Raw genomic sequence first — 20904 nt, 5'->3', positions numbered from 1 at the left:
GAAAGACTTCGCTAGTAATTCGCTATTTCCCCATACAGTAATGAGTAGTCACATAATATGACGTTTACCTTTACTGATCCAATAAGTAGCCATTTGGTGGCCAACCCAACGGCCTGCTCGGTTCTCCCAATGGCCAGTCCGCCCCTGATCGGCCCCAAATTGCGTCGGCCCACCGGGAAAATGCCTGGTATGCCAGATTACCAGTCCAGCCCTCGTTGCGCTTAATGCTTGGGCTCTTAAAATAGGGCTATGCTAGTTACACAGGGCAACGCACACAGTTTAGTTCATTTTCATGCTTAAGAGCGGCCAGAAATGTTTACATAAGGATCTTTCTCATAAATGTTTTCGTTGTTCTGACAGTGTTTGATTGCCAACTGCAACTGCGTGATGGGGAGGAGTGAGTTGAATGGTAATTGCACAATGACATGACTACTATTTTGGGAAAAGAAGATGATAGCGTGTTTTGATTTTCATAGCTATAATCTTCTACATCAAGATAACATTTCAGATATATGACATGAACATCAGGGAAACTTCAGGCTTTAAAAAAGCTTGCGTTAAATAAACATCATCCACAGCCTCACTGTTGCCCGGGGCCTCATGCATGTTGCATGTTTTGCCCTCTAGCTTCGCCTCTGAGACCAGGTTGAAAATGCTATTTCGTATTTCTTTCTTTTGTCATTGGGGCGCAATATGACCTGGACGTGTTCTTGACAGGTTTCGTTAAATTCTCCCAGACACACAATAGCACAAATATAGCCATACACCATATAACCTCCCTTGATTTTTCACAGGAGTGACACACACAGTGAATGCTGTTGCCTTTAAAAGAACTGGCTTGTGTAACATGATTATTCAGTGCAGAAAGAAACACATTCCCAATGGCGATTGATGGCTTGCTCTTGCACGTCATACCTTTTGTGCAATGCTTTACCGGCTTAGGCGTTCTGGAACACACCTTAATGGAGTCTCGACCCAGGCAACAAGCCCGGGGACAATGCAGCAACAATCATTTCTGTTCAAGCCCTAACAAAGTTTTGAAGCCACCAATGGATGTACAATTTATGGACAGAGCAGTGCCATCCGCTTTTAAGTTCAATGGCATTCTCCGGTTTGAACTTTTCTTTCCCAGCTGATTCTGTTTCCCCAGTGGCAGAGCAATGCCATTGTGCTGTTGCTCAAAAAAGAAGAAAAAAATTATTCAATTCCAGTGTCTTTCATCCGACCGTGGCCACCTGGGGAGCTGCTGCACGCTCGCTTGAAAATGAACATTTAAAGAAGAAGTCGCTGTATGAAACGGGCCTCACTTTTGAAGATTGCTTGAAGCTGAAGGGTGTGACTTTATCTGTGTTAAAATATGCAACTTATTCCATCTTAATATGCACAGACAACTGTAAGGAAGCCATTTGTAGGTTCATTATCTTAATAACTGTAAACACTGTGTCTCTGTGGCACTATAAAAATTCCAGTTTGTTTTAAACGAACCGTCCATATCGATACAGTAGCATTGGCTCAACCAATGGCGTGAGTTTGGGGCGGGACTATCTGTTTGATCAACCAACAGCAAACGGTTAAAAATAAATTCCATTCAGTAGCGCTATTGGACGGAAATGACACGATGTATGTACTGACAGGGCACGTTTCTACACTTGTGTTTTACCTTTGCATGCCCTCGCTTTAATTTAAAAAACATGATTACAAAATCTAAATAAGAGCATTTACCTGTAGAGTTCTCACGGAAGAAAGAACGTCATGGGTTTGGAACAACATGAGAGTGAGTAACAAAATTGTCATTTTAAAACGATCCTTTTAATTAATAGCCTTATATAGCAAGTGAATGGAGAGTAAGGTCAGATGCGGTTATTCACAGCTGCTTTAAGGGTCTCTGCGGCTTAACAAAGACTCTTCACAGGCAAGCAGAGGTGGGAAATATTAGATCAAACAGTACTTCACTAATTAGAGGGCGGTACATGCGCTAATGTGTGACACAATTTTGTGGACTGAGAGAAAGGTAGGACATGTGAATGAAATGGCAAGGGAACGTTATGTTGATTAAACACTTTTTGACTCTCTTTCTCACACACACACACACACACACACACACACACACACACACACACACACACACACATCATACTCGCTATGGAATATAATGGAAGAGTCTCTAATTAAAACATTGTCATTGATCACAACCCTACAGCGAGCTCTCCTTCAACTCCTAAGTGGCTCAATGTTAAAGGAATAATTCTGGCATTGTGTACTCACCCTCATGTTGTTCCAAACTCACTGTTATTTATCTGTGAAACAGGACAAAATATATATTTTGAAAGAAATTCGCACTCTTTTCCATGCAACAATAGTTTATACTGAGCATGTCTTTCAAGCTCTAAAAAGTACAAAAAAACATAGTTTAAGTATCATAAATGTAGTCCATGCAATGCGCTGTATTCCAAGTCTTTTGAAGCCATGCGATAGCTTTGTGTGAGCAACAGACTGAAATTTAAGTTGTTATTCACTGATAATAGACCCTTTTCCTAGACTTTTTTCATGTGTGTCGAAACCAAACACAGCATGCCAGTAAGAATATGCAGAATAGAGACTGTGGTGGAGGGGAGGGGAAGATTTTCAGTGAATAACTACTTAAATTTGAGGCTGCTCCTCACATTACTTCATCTTATGAATTCAGAGGACTTGGTTAGTAGCTTGCAACATAGCTAACTTCTTTTTCAGATGGGTAAATTGGCTGTAATGGACACCAAACACAGCGTCACCGGTGCAAATATCGCAACAAATAGCAAATATTAAGATGTTAATTTCACAATTTTTACTCATGCCTGAAATCACATGTACATTGTTTTAAGTTGTCCCAACTCAAATGGATTTAAGGAATATTCCTAGTTTAATACAAGTTAAGCTCAATCAACAGCATTTGTGGCATAACCACAAAAATTAATTTTGACTCACAAGCAACAATGGAGGTTTCATTGAGGCACTTACAATGGAAGTCAATGGGGTTTAATCTGTAAACATTAAAATACTCACTGTTTCAAAAGTATAGACACAAGACATAAACAATATGTGTCTTAACATGATTTTACTGTCATAAAAACACTTACTAACATTTTCTGTGTAAATTACATACAATTTTACAACTTGGTTGCCATGACGATGACACACAAACACTGAAACCTTAAAATGACCATTAAAGCCACTTAACATTTCAAATAATACACAAGTTTTAATAGAACAATTGATGTGTGCTTTTATAAAATTAGAAGCTTCACATTTCTGCCTTTAAACCTCCAAAAAATGGCCCCATTGACTTCCATTGTAAAAGTCTCACTGTAATGAATTGAAGTTGAGAATTGTGTTCCACTAGCTCATGATAAGCAACCACATTCAACAAGGAGCAAAAATACAGTTTTGAGGGCGGACTGACGGCACGTGACATTTATGTCGTTTATATGAACCGAAGCGAATCAAAACAGACGGCACATCTAGTATAGTCCAAAATGACTCTTATGAAGTGATTCTTTTAATAAATCGTTCAAGAAGACTCTCAAACTGACTCATTTTCCTTATGCAAAGCTGATTTTAAAGAGACATATTTGCAAGTTGTTACTTGTAATAAATATTCATTTATAAAAAAGCATTAAAACATCACATTTCTCTGCAAATAATCAGAGTAATGGCAAGTAGCATGTAAACGGGATTGAAGCGGTTGGCCCACATCATGTAAACATCTTAATCTAATTATTCCTTATACTCTGTTATTGCAATAAACAGAGTGTTGGTGTATATATTAACGTAGCCATTGTCTAAACATGTGCCGGTCCTGCGTGTTTACATAGAAACACAATGAAAAAAACAGAGCAGATGCATGCAAAAACATGTTCGGTGTGAACGGCCCCTCATCCGTTCACATGTATCTGTCTGTCTGTCTGTGTGTGTGTGTGTGTGTGTGTGTGTGTGTGTGTGTGTGTGTGTGTGTGTGTGTGTGTGTGTGTGTGTGTGTGTGTGTGTGTGCGTGCGTGCGTGCGTGCGTGCGTGCGTGCGTGCGTGCGTGCGTGCGTGCGTGCGTGGTAGCGGTTAGCGTGCTGCGCTGTGAACCTGGCAACCTGAGTTCGATTCCCGCTCATGGCCAACACCAGTGACGATTATCTGAACCGGTCCCGGGCCTCCGCTAGGTCGACTCAGCATAAAATGAGTACCTGGTGTGGTGTGTAAAACATCGCCACTGGGGAGACAAAGGTGGTCGGGCGTGGTGCTGGCCACCCACCCCCTCGTGTACCGTTCCGGCCTTCATAGGTGCTCGCTAACAGCACTTGCCCCTACAGTCTGTTAAGGCTAAATGGGGGTCTTTGCGTGCGTGCGTGCGTGCGTGCGTGCGTGTGTGTGTGTACGCGCAAAACTGAAGCTTGGACACATCTGTACAAAAATGAAAACGCTCACAAAACATTTGTTTGTTAAAGATGCTTGTATTAATACAATTAGCATGCTAATGTTGCTGTCATGAAAGCTAGCATTAAATAAGGACACTGCATAAAACATCCCTCTCGCTCGATAATGCATTTCATAAACAGAACAATCACATTAGCAAAACATGCATTCATTAAAATAAAATAAAAACTACTACTACTAAATAGCAAACAACTACTAAAACAATGTTGAGACACTTCTAAAGTTGCTAATTAATGGAGGACTTCTAAATTGACTCGTAAAATTAGTAAATTGCACTTCTGGAATATACCGACGAGAATGTTGGTCTTGTTTGAGCATTAAACTGTAATGGAAGGGAAGCTGAATCAGATTAATGTGACTAATGAAATAGTCTGCTCAAGGTATCATCTCATCAAGGGTCCTGCAATCACAGTCTCAGGGCGATTATATCCGCCGTCATTTTACGCTCTGTGGTGCATGATAATTTGAAATGTATCCTTATCAATTCACTGTTGTAATGGTCTGTAGGTCATGTTTTGAACCACATGTCAGGGGCAGATGTGTTTTGCCCCATGACCAGGACAAGACGGATATGTTTTGCAGGAAAATTTTATTTCAAAAAGATGTAAACATGGTTAAATGTCTTAAACGAAGCTTACGAAGCTAAACTCGTAACTTTTATTTTATTTTATTTATTTATTTATTTTTTTTATATTTTTTTCCCGATAAACTCAACAGCTGCATATTGTGAAGATTCCAGACAGTTTCCCTCAGCTCATTCTAGTGTAGGTTATTAGTGTGTTTCAGCTGATTCATAAATGTTTTATCATTCAAGTCTTTGAGGAGGCAAGCTGAATACTTTACTGGGCAGCCTGAAAACTTACTTTTTACTTCCAAAGTCCCTTTCAAGGCAAGTCAATCCACTTGGGAACGCTCCGGGCAGCTATTTTCTATGGATACAGGCAGCATAAAAGTACATCTACTATCTAGTAAATGGGGAAAGACTGAAATCTCCAAAACGTTTGGTCTAGATTATGATTAAAGAACATATTTCAAATCAACAGTTAAATCTGACAACAACGGCATCATAAATAGTTTTTCTTCAGATCACGTTAGAAATCACTATTTTTCAGGCTGGTCCAGCTGATGCACATGATATAATTGTAAATCTGAATATAGTTTATATTTTTTTATATATATATTCAGAGTTTGTATTTATATATTCACATTTATAACTATACATTCAGTCGATTTATACTATATATTCAGATCTACATATATACCTGTGTATATATAAGTAAATATATATTCAGATTTACAAGTGTATATTTGGATTTGTAACTATATATTAAGGATTTATAACTATATATTTTGATTTATAACTATATATTTTGATTTATAACTATATATTTTGATTTGTAACTATAAATTAAGGATTTATAACAATATATTTGGATTCATAACTATATATTAAGGATTCATATCAATATATTTGGAATTATAGCTAATATATTCAGGATTTATAACAATATATTTGGATTTATAATAATATACTAAGGATTTATAACAATATATTTGGATTTATAACTATATACTAAGGATTTATAACTATATAATAAAGATTTATAACAATATATTTGGATTTTTAACTATATATTAAGGATTTATAACTATATATTTTGATTTATAACTATATATTTAGGATTTATAACAATATATTTGGATTTATAACTATATATTAAGGATTTATAACAATATAAGTGGATTTATAACTATATATTAAGGATTCATAACAATATATTTGGAATTATAGCTATATATTCAGGATTTATAACAATATATTTGGATTTATAACAATATATTTGGATTTATAACAATATATGTGGATTTATATCTATATAATAAAGATTTATAACAATATATTTGGATTTATAACTATATATTAAGGATTTATAACAATATATGTGGATTTATAACTATATAATAAAGATTTATAACAATATATTTGGATTTATAACAATATATATGTGGATTCATAACTATATAATAAAGATTTATAACAATATATTTGGATTTATAACAATATATGTGGATTTATAACTATATAATAAAGATTTATAACAATATATTTTGATTTATAACTATATAAGAAAGATTTATAACAATATATTTTGATTTTTAACTATATATTCAGGATTTATAACAATATATGTGGATTTATAACTATATAATAAAGATTTATAACAATATATTTGGATTTCTAACTATATATTCAGGATTTATAACAATATATGTGGATTTATAATAATATACTACGGATTTATAACAAAATATAGTTATAAATCCAAAAATAAAGGATTTATAACAATATATGTGGATTTATAACTATATAATAAAGCTTTATAACAATATAGTTGGATTTATAACTATATATTCAGGATTTATAACAATATATTTGGATTTATAATAATATACTAAGGATTTATAACAAAATATAGTTATAAATCCAAATATAAAGGATTTATAACAATATATGTGGATTTAGAACTATATAATAAAGATTTATAACAATATATTTTGATTTAGAACTATATAATAAAGATTTATAACAATATATTTGGATTTATAACAATATATGATTATAACTATATAAGAAGATTTATAACAATATATTTTGATTTATAACTATATATTAAGGATTTATAACAATATATGTGGATTTAGAACTATATAATAAAGATTTATAACAATATATTTGGATTTATAACTATATATTCAGGATTTATAACAATATATTTGGATTTATAATAATATACTAAGGATTTATAACAAAATATAGTTATAAATCCAAATATAAAGGATTTATAACAATATATGTGGATTTAGAACTATATAATAAAGATTTATAACAATATATTTGGATTTATAACTATATATTCAGGATTTATAACAATATATGTGGATTTAGAACTATATAATAAAGATTTATAACAATATATTTGGATTTATAACTATATAATATATGCTGTTTCTCTTTGCACCCATAACATTCTTCAACATTTGGAAGGGACAGCTACATATGCACGGGTACTATTTATTGATTTTAGTTCTGCTTTTAATAATATTATACCAAAGAGACTGTGTGACAAACTCCTAGGGTTGGGTGTTAAAGAGTCCTTATGTAGGTGGATCCTTGATTTTTTAACTGACAGATCACAAGTGGTTAAAGTTAATAACCTCTTGTCAAAATCAATGTCCAACAGCATTGGCGCCCCCCAAGGGTGTGTTCTGTCTTCCCTTTTGTATTCATTTTATACTCATGACTGTTTTTCTCACCATGATTCAGTCAGGATTTTTAAATTTGCTGATGATACCACTGTGGTGGGCCTCATCACCAATGATGATGAAACGGCTTACAGAAAAGACGTGTCCATGCTGGCTGAGTGGTGCTTAATTAACAACTTGTCCCTTAACATCTCCAAAACCAAGGAGATGGTTGTTGATTTTAGGAATAAAAATAGTATGTCGCTCCAGCCCCTGGCCATCAAGGACAAAACTGTGGATTGGGTGGAAAGTTTTAGGTTCCTTGGGACCATCATATCTTCCAACCTTAAATGGGAAACCAATGTCAGCAAGATTGTTAAAAAAGCTCACCAGCTGACTTTTCTTTTTAAGACAACTTAAGAAATTTAAGGTGTCCAAGGTGGGAATGCTCCACTTCTACAGAGCTGTGATAGAGAGCACACTTACTTTCTCCATCACTGTATGGTGGGGTAATTGCTCAGCAGAGGATAAATATGCGCTGAATAGGGTAGTTAGGACAGCGTCAAGGATAATTGGGTTGGACCTCCTAAGATCTGTGACATCTACAACATCCGCCTACTTAAAACTGGACTGAAAATACTTAAAGATTATTTGCACCCGCTAATTCCCTTTTAATTCCTCTACCATCAGGTAGAAGGCTAAGAAGCATCAGATCCCGAACCACCCGTTTTTCAAATAGCACTTATCCACAAGCTGTGAGGTCCCTCAATTTACACCAACAATCGTTATCTGCTCTGCTTACATAATTATGTCCTTCTCCTCAGTATCACTAAATGCATTAGCATTTTATCTGATTTATTTATTTATTTGATCATTTATTATACTTATCCATTGGAAGCAACCCAAGAATTTGTTTTTTGATTTTGTTTTGTTTTTATTGTATATGTCATGTCTGATGATGTGTTGTAATTTTGGTCCAATACTGTCTTGTACTGTCCTGAGTGAGCCAAATCACTAAAATGAATTCCAGGCGATTTGCATCGTTTTGGCAAATAAAGACTTGAACTTGAACTTGAACTTGAACTTGATATACTAAGGATTTATAACAATATATGTGGATTTATAATTATATATGTGGATTTATAACTATATAATAAAGATTTATAACTATATATTTTATTTAACCTTTATTTAACATTTATTTAACCAGGAAGTCCCTTGAGACTGAAATCTCTTTTTCGAGGGAGACCTGATTTGGATATATAATAAAGATTTATAAAAATATATTTGGATTTATAACTATATATTAAGGATTTATAACAATATGTGGATTTATAACAATATAATAAAGATTTATAACAATATATTTTGATTTATAACTATATACTAAGGATTTATAACAATATATTTGGATTTATAACTATATACTAAGGATTTATAATAATATATTTGGATTTATAACTATATACTAAGGATTTATAACAATATATTTGGATTTATAACTATATACTAAGGATTAATAACAATATATTTGGATTTATAACTATATATTAAGGATTTATAACAATCTATTTGGATTTATAACTATATATTAAGGATTTATAACAATATATTTGGATTTATAACTATATATTAAGGATTTATAACAATCTATTTGGATTTATAACTATATATTAAGGATTTATAACAATCTATTTGGATTTATAACTATATATTAAGGATTTTAACGATATATTGGATTTATAACAATATATTTGGATTTATAACTATATATTAAGGATTTATAACAATCTATTTGGATTTATAACTATATATTAAGGATTTATAACAATCTATTTGGATTTATAACTATATAATAAAGATTTTTAACAATATATTTGGATTTATAACGATATATTAAGGATTTATAACAATATATGCGGATTTATAACTATATATTAAGGATTTATAACTATATATTTGGATTCATAACTATATATTAAGGATTAATAACAATATATTTGGATTTATAACTATATATTAAGGATTTATAACAATATATTTGGATTTATATCTATATATTCATGATTTATAACAATATATTTGTATTTATTACTATATATTAAGGATTAATAACCATTATTTGGATTTATAACTATATATTCAGGATTTATAAATATATATATTAGAAGTGTATTAAAAAATTCTCTTTGCAACACCACCAACCCCCCAACCCCACCCCCCTTTAAAAAAGAAAACTACTATAACTGAAAACGTTCAAAATGTTGATTAAATATGATGGAGATGAAATTATTAAGATTGCGCAATCTCTCGAGGCACGTTTCTTTCATTGGTCTATAAACATTGTCTAGAAATATTAATATAATATGATTAATCTAAATGATGGGCAATCCAAAGCTGCCTATGAGTGAAATGAGTCGTGAATTTACACATCAACAAGCATTGTAATTAGGCACTGATGTGATTAATTGCACAGAAAGCAAGGAGCCAATGATCTTTATAATTAACTTCCAGACACAAAACCAGCCATTTAATGTCGAGAATACCATCTACATTAAAGTAAAAAAAAAAAAGAGATTTCCAAGGCAAAATAGATTTGTAAATTATAACATGCCAAAGTCTGTGTGATCCAAGGTAAACTACCATAATGCTATAAATGTACTCAAACCAGCACACTTAATGATAACCAGAAGATGGGTTAAACTGTGGCGTTAACATCAATGTACTATAGCACACATAGGATCACTCAAAATCTCTCTACAGAGGAAATTGCAGCGTTTATTTTAGGCCCAAATCTCAGAGGTGTCCTCGACACTTTAAGCAAGACATGGTCACGTCTCAATTAGATTTACAAGGACCCATTTGCACCACAAAAAGCCCTTGAGCGATCTAATCTAGGAAGCTATACTTTCCCCAAACAAACTTCCACGCCTGTGCACTGAACAGAATGGCACATTGACTTTCAAATACACTATCACAGCATTGCAAAGGATTATGCATGATCCATAAGGGAGCTCCGAGAATCCCCAAGATGTCCCGGAATGCTCATGTGTTACCCTACTGCACTAGTGGAGCACTCATCAAGAGAGAATGAGAACGGACCAAACCCGGTCCCATAGAGACCACTTATCCGGCAGACCCGTGTTCATCAGGGCTCATGTAGGTTTTGTTTAGCTAAACATGCACTCGAGTGTGCGTCTGTTGCTACCAACAATACTTTAGTCACTAGACACAGGGAAACTAGATAGCAAAAGTTTGGCCACACTTTTAAAGGAGCTATTTTAGGGTTGTTGTAGTGTGTCGCTGAACTCAAGGATAGGGTTAGGGTTAGGCATCTTTAAAGGAAACACCCCGGTGTTACATCTTTAATGCAGGTATATTTCATGTGTTATAGCTTTAATACATTAAAATAATACAGAAGCAGATCATATAAATAACTAAACTCCAAAACTGCATTTCTCTGTGCGGTCATCGCCTCTTCTATGAGTTACACAAATGTCCCGATCTAAGGGGGAGACATTGGAACTGCACACGGCTGATGTACAGTCTGTCACGGGGGCGCTCGTCCCTCGAGTGTGCATGCTTAATGCAGCTAGATTATAACGTGATTGCTCGCTACTTATTGAATCATAATATATGTCACAGTGCATTTCTTATGTTCTTATGCACTGTGAAGAGCATTGCCAATACACAGCTTTATTTAGAAAAGAGAGATTGTTTTTTGTGAGTTAGTTAAAGATGGATTGAAGTGAACAGAAAGGTGAGAGAGGAAGTCTTCACCCCCTTATACATGGCAACAAAATACGTTTTTGATTTGTTTTTGTTTTGGCTTGTTTTCCAATAAAAATATCTAAAACTCCTTTAAAACAACGTACATTTAGTTTAGCAGCTATACTGCAGAAGAAAATAATGTTATCTGAGAATGTTGAATATAACGTTAAAAAAATTAAATATTTTAAAATATCTAAAAATCCTTTATAAAAGATGCATTCACCTGAGAAGCAGCATATATTTATACTTGCTTTTAGAGAATAGATCTTGAATATAAGTATATTTTGTCTATCTTGACTTCAACTGACTCTGAAAAACACCAAAAGATAGATGCCCAGGGTCTCTGCTCATCTGCGTGAACGTGCCTTAGGCATGCTGCATAGAGGCATGAGGACTGCAGATGTGGCCAGGACAATAAATTGCAATGTCTGTACTGTGAGACGCCTAAGACAGCGCTACAGGGAGACAGGAAGGACAGCGGATCGCTGTTGAGCTCAACTTGTATTGAACCTGGAATATTCCTTTAATGTTCTCTTTACATTATGATGGTACTGTCAAAATTCCATCGCGCATGTCTTCAGTTACAGCACATTTTATTAGTGTTAGGTTTAGCGCCATGGCGATACATTTCATCCCTATGCTTTTGTGATGCTCTTGTTCTACCCGCTCCGTACGGGACTCGAACCAACGTCTCCGGCGTGGGAGGCAGGTGTTCTAACAAGGAGGCTAAAGGCTACAAGCCTCTAGCATCAGTCGCTAGTGCACCACTTGAGGTCAGGAGAGTGAGGTTTACACACAGCTATCTACCAGCTGGCTCCATTACACTTTACTTGCTCTTGGGGGGGCATAGCGATAATTGTGGGAACAAAGTCCACACTAGCACCCTCTAGAGCTAACACAGTTTTCCAGGAAAAGCATTGACAAAATTAGCAAAACAGCTTGTGCGAAAAGAGTTCATTTTGCATGTCTATGATGATTTCAGACCATGAACGCCTAGTCAGCGCTGTCAAAAAATTTACATTGTTCCGTCTGACATAAAGCATGTTTATCTTGCCGGGGTCATATCAGATAAAGTGCCAAGCAACAACCAACTTTAGATGCAGCATAGAACACCTTTGTAGCTAAGCTATAAACTTGTCCTGGTCACATGTTTTATCACTTTTTAAAAACGTAAACACGTATACAGTAGATAATTCTATAGATACAGGGACATGTTTTTCACTTTTGCAAAAATTAGGGACTTTCACAGCGGTATGTCTTATCAAAAGATACCAATCAGCAACGCTCTCACGCTCTGGGAACCATTGGATATAGTTCTGTTTTATGCTGCTTATGTGATCGGTGAACTGTATCGACACAGAGGAGCGGTCCAATTATCTTTCAAAGTGACTCCTCGGACACAATATTTGCATATCAGCAGAGCATCTATATCATCAAAGTGGGTGAAAAAAAGGGTGACTTCCTCCTCCCGCTGTTTGTTTGCACTTGTCTGCTGTTGTGTGTACTCGTGAGGGCACGGCACCTTTGATTCACTTTCTGAGTCTAAAAGCTCATCTGATTTTGAGAACGCTACAGCGCACGGTAGATCTGATGTGCAACATGACATCATAATTCTCTTGCAATAATGTTTCATTATTCAACACAGTGCAGAATTATTGAAATGAAGCGCTCTTTCCGTTGCTGTGTTGGTTAATCAGCATCAAGGAGACTGAAGTTTTTCCATTGGAAAATGAAATGGAATCCTGATATGAAGGGAATTTGTGTGTTGTGTTGTTGTGTTAGATAAACATGTTTTTTTATTTAGATCAGATAATTGAATGAATGTAAATGTACCTGTTGTATAGTCACCCTGTGCTTGCTGTCTAATCTTGTGATTTCCCCTGTGAGCTTTCTGATTAAGGGATTTTTAGGAAAGAATCTTCCTTAAAACGCACGTTTCACACGCTCAGTTAATTAGGGATCCAAGCACTTTTTCGTCCCTAAAAGTGTCTGGGCAGCAAAAATCGTAAGTCCTTGAGACACTCAATTTTGCAGGATGGTCTTAAATTATCATTTAAGGCATTTGAAAAATATCAAAAATAAATGATGAAGGCCTAAGTTTTAATGTGACCCTAAAACTATGAGCGCTAGTGTATAAAGCCATATATTTAAGTATATATTTAATATACTAATATATTATTTATATTTATATATTTAAGCCATAATTCATAAGGACAAAGGCAATGGGCATGGCCTGGATGTTTTGGTATTTTCGTGCATGCCTGAGCTAAGGCTAGGCGCAGGTGGATTTGGTGAAATTACGCGATCAAGGCGATAATAGGATAATGCGTCCTATATATAGCCCATTCCCTCAAGCACCAGCGATATAAACAAAGACAGCACATTAAAATTGGTCGTGTAATAGTAATTAGCATTTGAAGCAATTTAAGTATGCTAATTTGTATCTTTTTTATTGAAACACAAAAGAATTAAACCAAAAATGTATATGTATATGATTTTTTTAATCCACTTTTCTCCCCAATTTTGTAATGCCCAATTCCCACTACTTACTAGGTCCTTGTGGTGGCTCAATTTGGGTGGCGGAGGACAAGTCTCAGTTGCCTCCGCTTCTGAGACAATACGTGCATCTTATCATGTGGCTTGCTGTGCATGACACCACGGAGACTCATGCTAATCTCCACGATCAACGCACAACTCACCACGTGCCCCATTGAGAGCAAGAACCCCTTAATCATGACCATGAGGAGGTTATCCCATGTGATTCTACCCTCCCTAGCAACCGAGGCTTTCATGAGGCTTTTCCATGGGAACGTTCATTGTTCTCAGGGTGGCGCCGATCATGCCACTGATTGCTTGTTGAGCAACACTTGTTCCAGCCTCATTGCACTCCCACATATGCCCTCATGTTTCTCTGTTTCTTTGCCAGATTATTATGCTAAATTGAGTACTAACCTCGCTCTCCTTGTCAAGCTAGCCCTGTCTTGCCAATCTGTTGGTTTGCCCATGTTTTTCGGGATGTGTTTTGCCTCCAGTCTTCTCTGAGTTCAGCCTGGCAATCCACAAAGGAATTTTGCTCTATGCCCACGTGCTGGGGATCTACACTTCTGCAGTTGCTCGCATTGTCCACTGGACATCTCTCTCATTGCCAAGCTTCTACAGAGGATTCTGCCAAGCTCCTCCTGACTTCTCCGACACACACACTACACTGACGAACACACTACTCTCTACTCTGCATTGTGGTGCATTACTGACTTTATTAATAAATAATTTTTGAACTATTACCTCTTCTCCTGGGTTATTCTGTCCAGCACCTACACGTTCCAGAATAATCTCGCTAACCAGGCTTTGGAGGCGATGGCCTCACGTCTCGCCGATCTCATCTCCTATGTCCAATAGCTCCGTCCATCTCCAACTCCTGAATCTTCGCAGGAGGTTTCCTCACCAGCCATCAATGACGCCTGCGTATTCTGGACGTTTTGAAGCCTACACCATATTCAGGTGAGGCTCAATCCTGCAGTGCATTCATCGCACAGTGTTCCCTGTTCTTGCAACCCTCCACATTCATCTCGGACACCAAGAAGGTGGCTTGTGTCATTACACTCCTGACAGGTAGGGCTGGTGAATGGGGCACTGCTATGTGGGACAACCGAAATCCCTGCTGCACTTCATATCAGACATTTATTTTGGAGCCCCGCCAAGTGTTTGATCACTCGGCTAAAGGTCGGGAGGTGGCGAGGATATTGTCTGGACTCTCCCAAGGAGATCGACGTGTTACAGATCACGCAATTGAGTTTCACACTCTTGTGAATGGAATGATCACTTTATGTGAGATCGCTTTCTCGCTGACATTTTGGATTACAGGGGCTTTTGTGGCTTAGGTAGTAGAGTGGCTCGGCTGCCAATCGCAGGGTTGGTGGTTCGATTTCCGGCCCACACGACTCCACATGCCAAAATGTCCTTGGGCAAGACACTGAACCCCAAGTTGCTCCCAATGGCAGGCTAGCACCTTGCATGGCAGCTCTGCCACCATTGGTGTATGAGTGTGTGAATGGGTGATTGGGCACAGTGTAAAGCGCTTTGGTAACCTCTAAGGTTAAAAAAGCGCTATATAAGTTCAGACCATTTACCATTAGATTTATTCATTGGATTTACCTCCATGTTTTGACGATTTGGTGGCTATTCGAGTCAATCAATGCCTCACTATACGTCACCATCACCTCAGATGCTGCTTTCTACCTACTATGGCGGTAGATCATCCTGCCCGCTCTGCCTCATCAGTCTACTCGCCTGAACCTCGACCCTTATCATGAACCCATGCAAGTCACAAGGACTCAAGTCTCCCGTAGGGAGAATCAGCAGCACCTTATTAATGAGCTGTGTCTGTATTGTGCTGCCCTGGGTCACCTTTCCGATGCCTGTCCATTAAAAAATGGGTTACTTTTGAGCACAACTTTGAATAAATCTCCTGGACTTTGGACACTTCTTCCGGCTCGACTGCAGTTTGGATCGGCCTTTCATACTGATTCTGCTTTGATTGACTCCAGTGCTGGGGGTAATTTTATGGACCTTGAATTAGCATCCAAATGGTGACTTCCCATGTTTTGGCTGGATGAACCTATCAACGCCCATAGCCTGAGCGGAACACCACTGTCACTCATTCCACTGAACCAGCCACGTTTATCTCCGGGAATCATACGGAACAGTTGTCATTTCTCCTTATCCTGCCTCCATCTGCTCTGGTAACGTTGGGGCATACTAGGTTGGTAAAGCACAACCCATATCGACTGGTCAACCAACACTGTTCTTGCTTGGAGTCCTTAATGTATTGTCTTAACTCTGCTGTTTCCCCTGTCCAGTCTTGTGTTTCATTGCAGGATCAACCAGCGGACTTATCCAGAGTGCCGTCGACATACCTTGATCTGAGGGAGGTGTTCAGCAAATCCCGCTCTGCGACCCTTCCTCCTCATCGCCCCTATGACTGTGCTATCGAATTGCTCCCTGGCACTTCTCCACCTCTGGGATGGCTGTATTTGCTCTCGGCTCCTGGGAGGTTGTCAACAGGTTCATCAATGATTCTCTGCCAGCCAGTCTAATTCGTCCTTCCTCCTCGCCAGCAGGGGCAATGTTCTTCTTCGTGGAGAAGAAGAATGGCTCGCTTAGACCCTGTATAGATTGTCAGGGGCTGAATGATATCACGGTAAAGAATCGTTATTATTTACCGTTACTGTCCTCATCCTTCGAACTCTTACAGGAGGCATCCGTCTTTACGAAGTTGGGCCTACGCAACGCTTAACACCTTGTCCGAGTTAGGGAGGTGGATGAGTGGAAGACGGCATTTAACGCCCACAGGGTGCACTTCGAATATTTGGTTATGCCATTCGGATTGGTCAACGCCCCGCCGTCTTCCAGGGCTCGTGAATGACGTGCCCTGAAGCACCCTTAAACGAACCTTAGAGCAACCTCAACTGCAGACCGGGGCAAACTACTGCCCACGGATCAATTAATCATGAACGTTTTTATTAGATCTTTCATTTATCTGGCTTTGGGACCTATCGCGCATATTATGTTTTTAATATGCTCAGGGTTGACTGATAATAGATGCAACACCCCAATTAGAAATTTATACATGCACAAATAGGAAATATTTAGCCTTATGTCATACTTAATTTATGCAATCTGGCAGCCATGCATGCGAGTGCGCGCACTCTCTCTCCTCCTCTTCAGAAAAAAACCTTAAAGTGCTCAATAGTGCTATATTATGCTCAAAGAAAAGTGTAATGTAGCCACTCTGTGTCCATTAGTGATGCTGCGTGTGCTGTTTAGTACCAAGTCTGCGAGCCAATCTTTTCAGTGATGAACTTAAGTAAATCCCAATAGAATTTCGCATCATTCGCACACGGAGAGGACACGAAAGCAAATCCAAGTGAGAGAGGAAAATGTTTGTTCTTTGTGTTATTTGTAAAATGCTGAAGTCCCTCACTCCTGTATGTGAATGCTACTCTGGCAGTAATCATTTATCAGTGTCATGCAGCCTGTTTTATTCAGCGCTGAATGGGATGCCAAATAAAACATTGACAAGACTCACATCATGACCCATGAGCATGTAAACAGGTTGATAATGTTCTGAGAATAAAACACATGTGTCCACTTTGTGGCCAACATTAAAATAAGCTTTTAGAATCTATCATTTCCGAATATTTTATGTTATTTATTAAACCAGACTACTGATGACATTTTGGTGCCTGTATATTTTACAGTTCTCAATCGTATATATGATTAAATGAAATAATTGTGTACTGTAACTAAATCTGCTTTGAACTTTATAATGTACTGTAAAACAAAATAGTAGCACAGGTGGTAAAACAGAAGGCCATATAATGACTTCAATTTCATCAAGAGTGGCCCTTCCTTGAGCGATGACCAATAAATACTGTATATATATATATATATATATATATATATATATATATATATATATATATATATATATATATATATATATATATATATATATATATATATATATATATATATATAAAGTGCACAGTCAGTGTTACACAAACACAAAACACCATCAATGTAACACACGTGATACTAAAATAATGCAATTACCATTGAATAAACAACACAAAACATAACATAAATTGCCTCAGTGTACAGAACTAATATAACAAATAAGAAGAATCAAAAGTACAGTGGCAAGAAAAAGTATGTGAACCCTTTAGATTTACTTAATTCAGCTGATGAAAACACGCTGCGTGCCCATGAGGAAGGATTACATCAGGATGTAGATTGAAATGCAGGTGTGAAAAACTCTCTCGCTGTTGCTTGCATGCTAGTGATTACATGATTGTAATGAAATGATATAATAAATATATCATATTCCACACAAATTTGTGATCAGTAATCAAATAAGCAAATTTGTGACATTTACTGTGTTAACTCATTTTGTACAAAAGGACAGGGACTCTTTTGTTCTTCACAAGATGCTCATAATCACTGAGTTTTGCACAAATGTTTCACTCAAACTGTTATGTTGATAATATCATATAGAAATGAAAAATAAACCATTCAATTAGAAAAATGCTAAAGTGGGGCGTCGGCACAGCCATAGACCAGGAAAATCAAAAATGTCACTCCATGTCAAAAAGGTCGCCCTGCCCTAGGCTAACGACGTCAACAATTGCTAATTAGAGTCAGGAGTTGGCAAACCTGGCATCCAATTAATGAAACGAGATTGTAGGTGTGGGTTAGTGCTACTTTGACTTATAAAAAGCACTCAAACATTTTGACATGGACCATGCCTCCCAAAAACGAGATCTCAGAAGACCTACGATCAAGAGTTGTTGCTTTATATAAAGCTGGAAAGTATAAAGTAATCTTAAAGAGTTTAGATATTCATCAGTCCACAGTTAGAGAAATAGTCTTTAAAGGGTAACTAAACCCCTGCTCAGAGTCTGACTCCACCCACTAGCAATATTTGAAAAATGCTGGAAAAGTGGGCAGACCCCAGCGGGGATAGAGGGGACGAACCGAGGGCGGGGCTAAGCGGGGGGGCATGCACCTGAGACCCGTAGTGACGGATTAATTGACAGCTGCTGTCAGACTCTAAAATGGAGAGTGACTGGAGTGACGTAAGTAGCTTTGCCACGGAGCGGTCTTTTGAAGTCGAGGACTTTTCTCCCCCACCTTCACCTGAAGTGGAGGAGGGTGAATTGTCTGTGGACACAGGGCCGGAGCCATATCAATTCGAGCCGCTGGCTCAAACTGCGGTTTTAACTCCCGCATCGCGATCGGCATCCGATGATGCTAGCGAAGCAGCCGCGCAAGGGAGAATGGGGCCAGTGTCTACCTCGTACCAAGGGCGTGGTGAGCTGGAACCTGCTTACGTCAGCTCTCACCGCTTATGTCACGAACTACCGCAAACAGCCAATAGGAAAATTCAACTGCATTAGCCACCGTTCAACCTGAAGAGGGCAGCACTCAGACGTTTTTACACCATATATTGTAGAATTAAAACACTTTATACACAAATGTCAAAACAATTACTTGAATCAATGACCAGTACTAATAAAGCCCCATGCTTACAGATCATTAACTAAAAAAAGTTGGTTTAGGGTTTAGTTACCCTTTAAATGGAGACGCAAAAATGTGCAATTACGGTTGGTGGCGCAGAAACTGCACACTTCACACTTTAAAACTGTTTTACAGTGGATGAACAGCTAGTAATTACCACAACAACTTTCCCTATTTTTAAATGATTCCCTTCAACAAACACTGTTCCATACAAATTCCATTACACAACAAAGGCGAGAGATAAGAAGGTCCCTCTGGTCCATTTAACTGTGATTTGAACGAACAAAGCGCTTCCTAAGCAGCCGGGTGTCATGGGAGACAGATCAAACGAATTTGAAGGTAAATCTTTCACTTCTAAGCAGTTCAATAATGTGATCTCTCTCGTTCAAAAATACATTCTCAGGAGGGCTTCTCAGGCACACTATAGTATTCAGATTGGGTATTGTCTTCGTTACCATACTCAATAATGTAAATGTACTAAAAGGGCCCTGCAGAATGCGAGTGTCAGGCAACTGGGATGTAAAAATCATAACTGACCTCCTGTGGTCAGGCTCTATATATAGCAGCATCATGAATTTTGCATTATGTTGAATGGCTCTCAAGGATATTGACCGACTGTGAGTGCAATTTGTCAGTACAGCGGATGTGAACATACATCAGTCGGGTTGAACCGGTGATCCGTCTTTTCTGCGGGGGTTCTGATGGAGTGACGCAGGTGTCAGGCTGACCAGATGACAAATTAGGTTAAGACAGAATGAATGGGGTTGCTGGAAGACAGACGAATACCGAATATTGAATAGACATGACCTTTGATAAAGCTAAAGCAAAATGATTCAAATTTGTATCATATTGAGGGACATCAATTGAAAACATCAATTTAATACAATTAGTAATAAAAAAAATACGAATAACAATGTTTGTTTTACTATTAATATATAATACATTTAAAACCATCTGAGGATTTTTTTACTCTGTTTTCTACTACAGGCAATGCACAGAATGAGTAAGGGGGCGTTCAAAAAGAACACATTCTTGCATTCAAAAACAGCTACACAGAACGCAACAGAATGACCGAATGGAACAGAATGTAGAAGTCATGAGACGTGTTTTTTAAAAGTTGGACTATTTTTAACTTGGCATGCAGCATTAAAACAGCAAGGCTAATGGTGGGACGCTCAAAAATAACAGCATGGCCCAATGGTTAAGGACATCTGTCTAAATGCATATGTAACGGGAGCCAGCTGGTAGATAGCTGTGCAGTGTGTAAACCTCATTCTCCTGACCTCAAGAAGTGCACTAGCGATTGACGCTAGAGGCTGTAGCCTTAAGCCTCCTTGTTAGAGCATCCGCCTC

This window comes from Xyrauchen texanus, chromosome 7, assembly GCF_025860055.1.
Source record: "Xyrauchen texanus isolate HMW12.3.18 chromosome 7, RBS_HiC_50CHRs, whole genome shotgun sequence".
NCBI lineage: Eukaryota > Metazoa > Chordata > Actinopteri > Cypriniformes > Catostomidae > Xyrauchen > Xyrauchen texanus.
Note: the sequence above shows the minus strand (reverse complement) of the source record.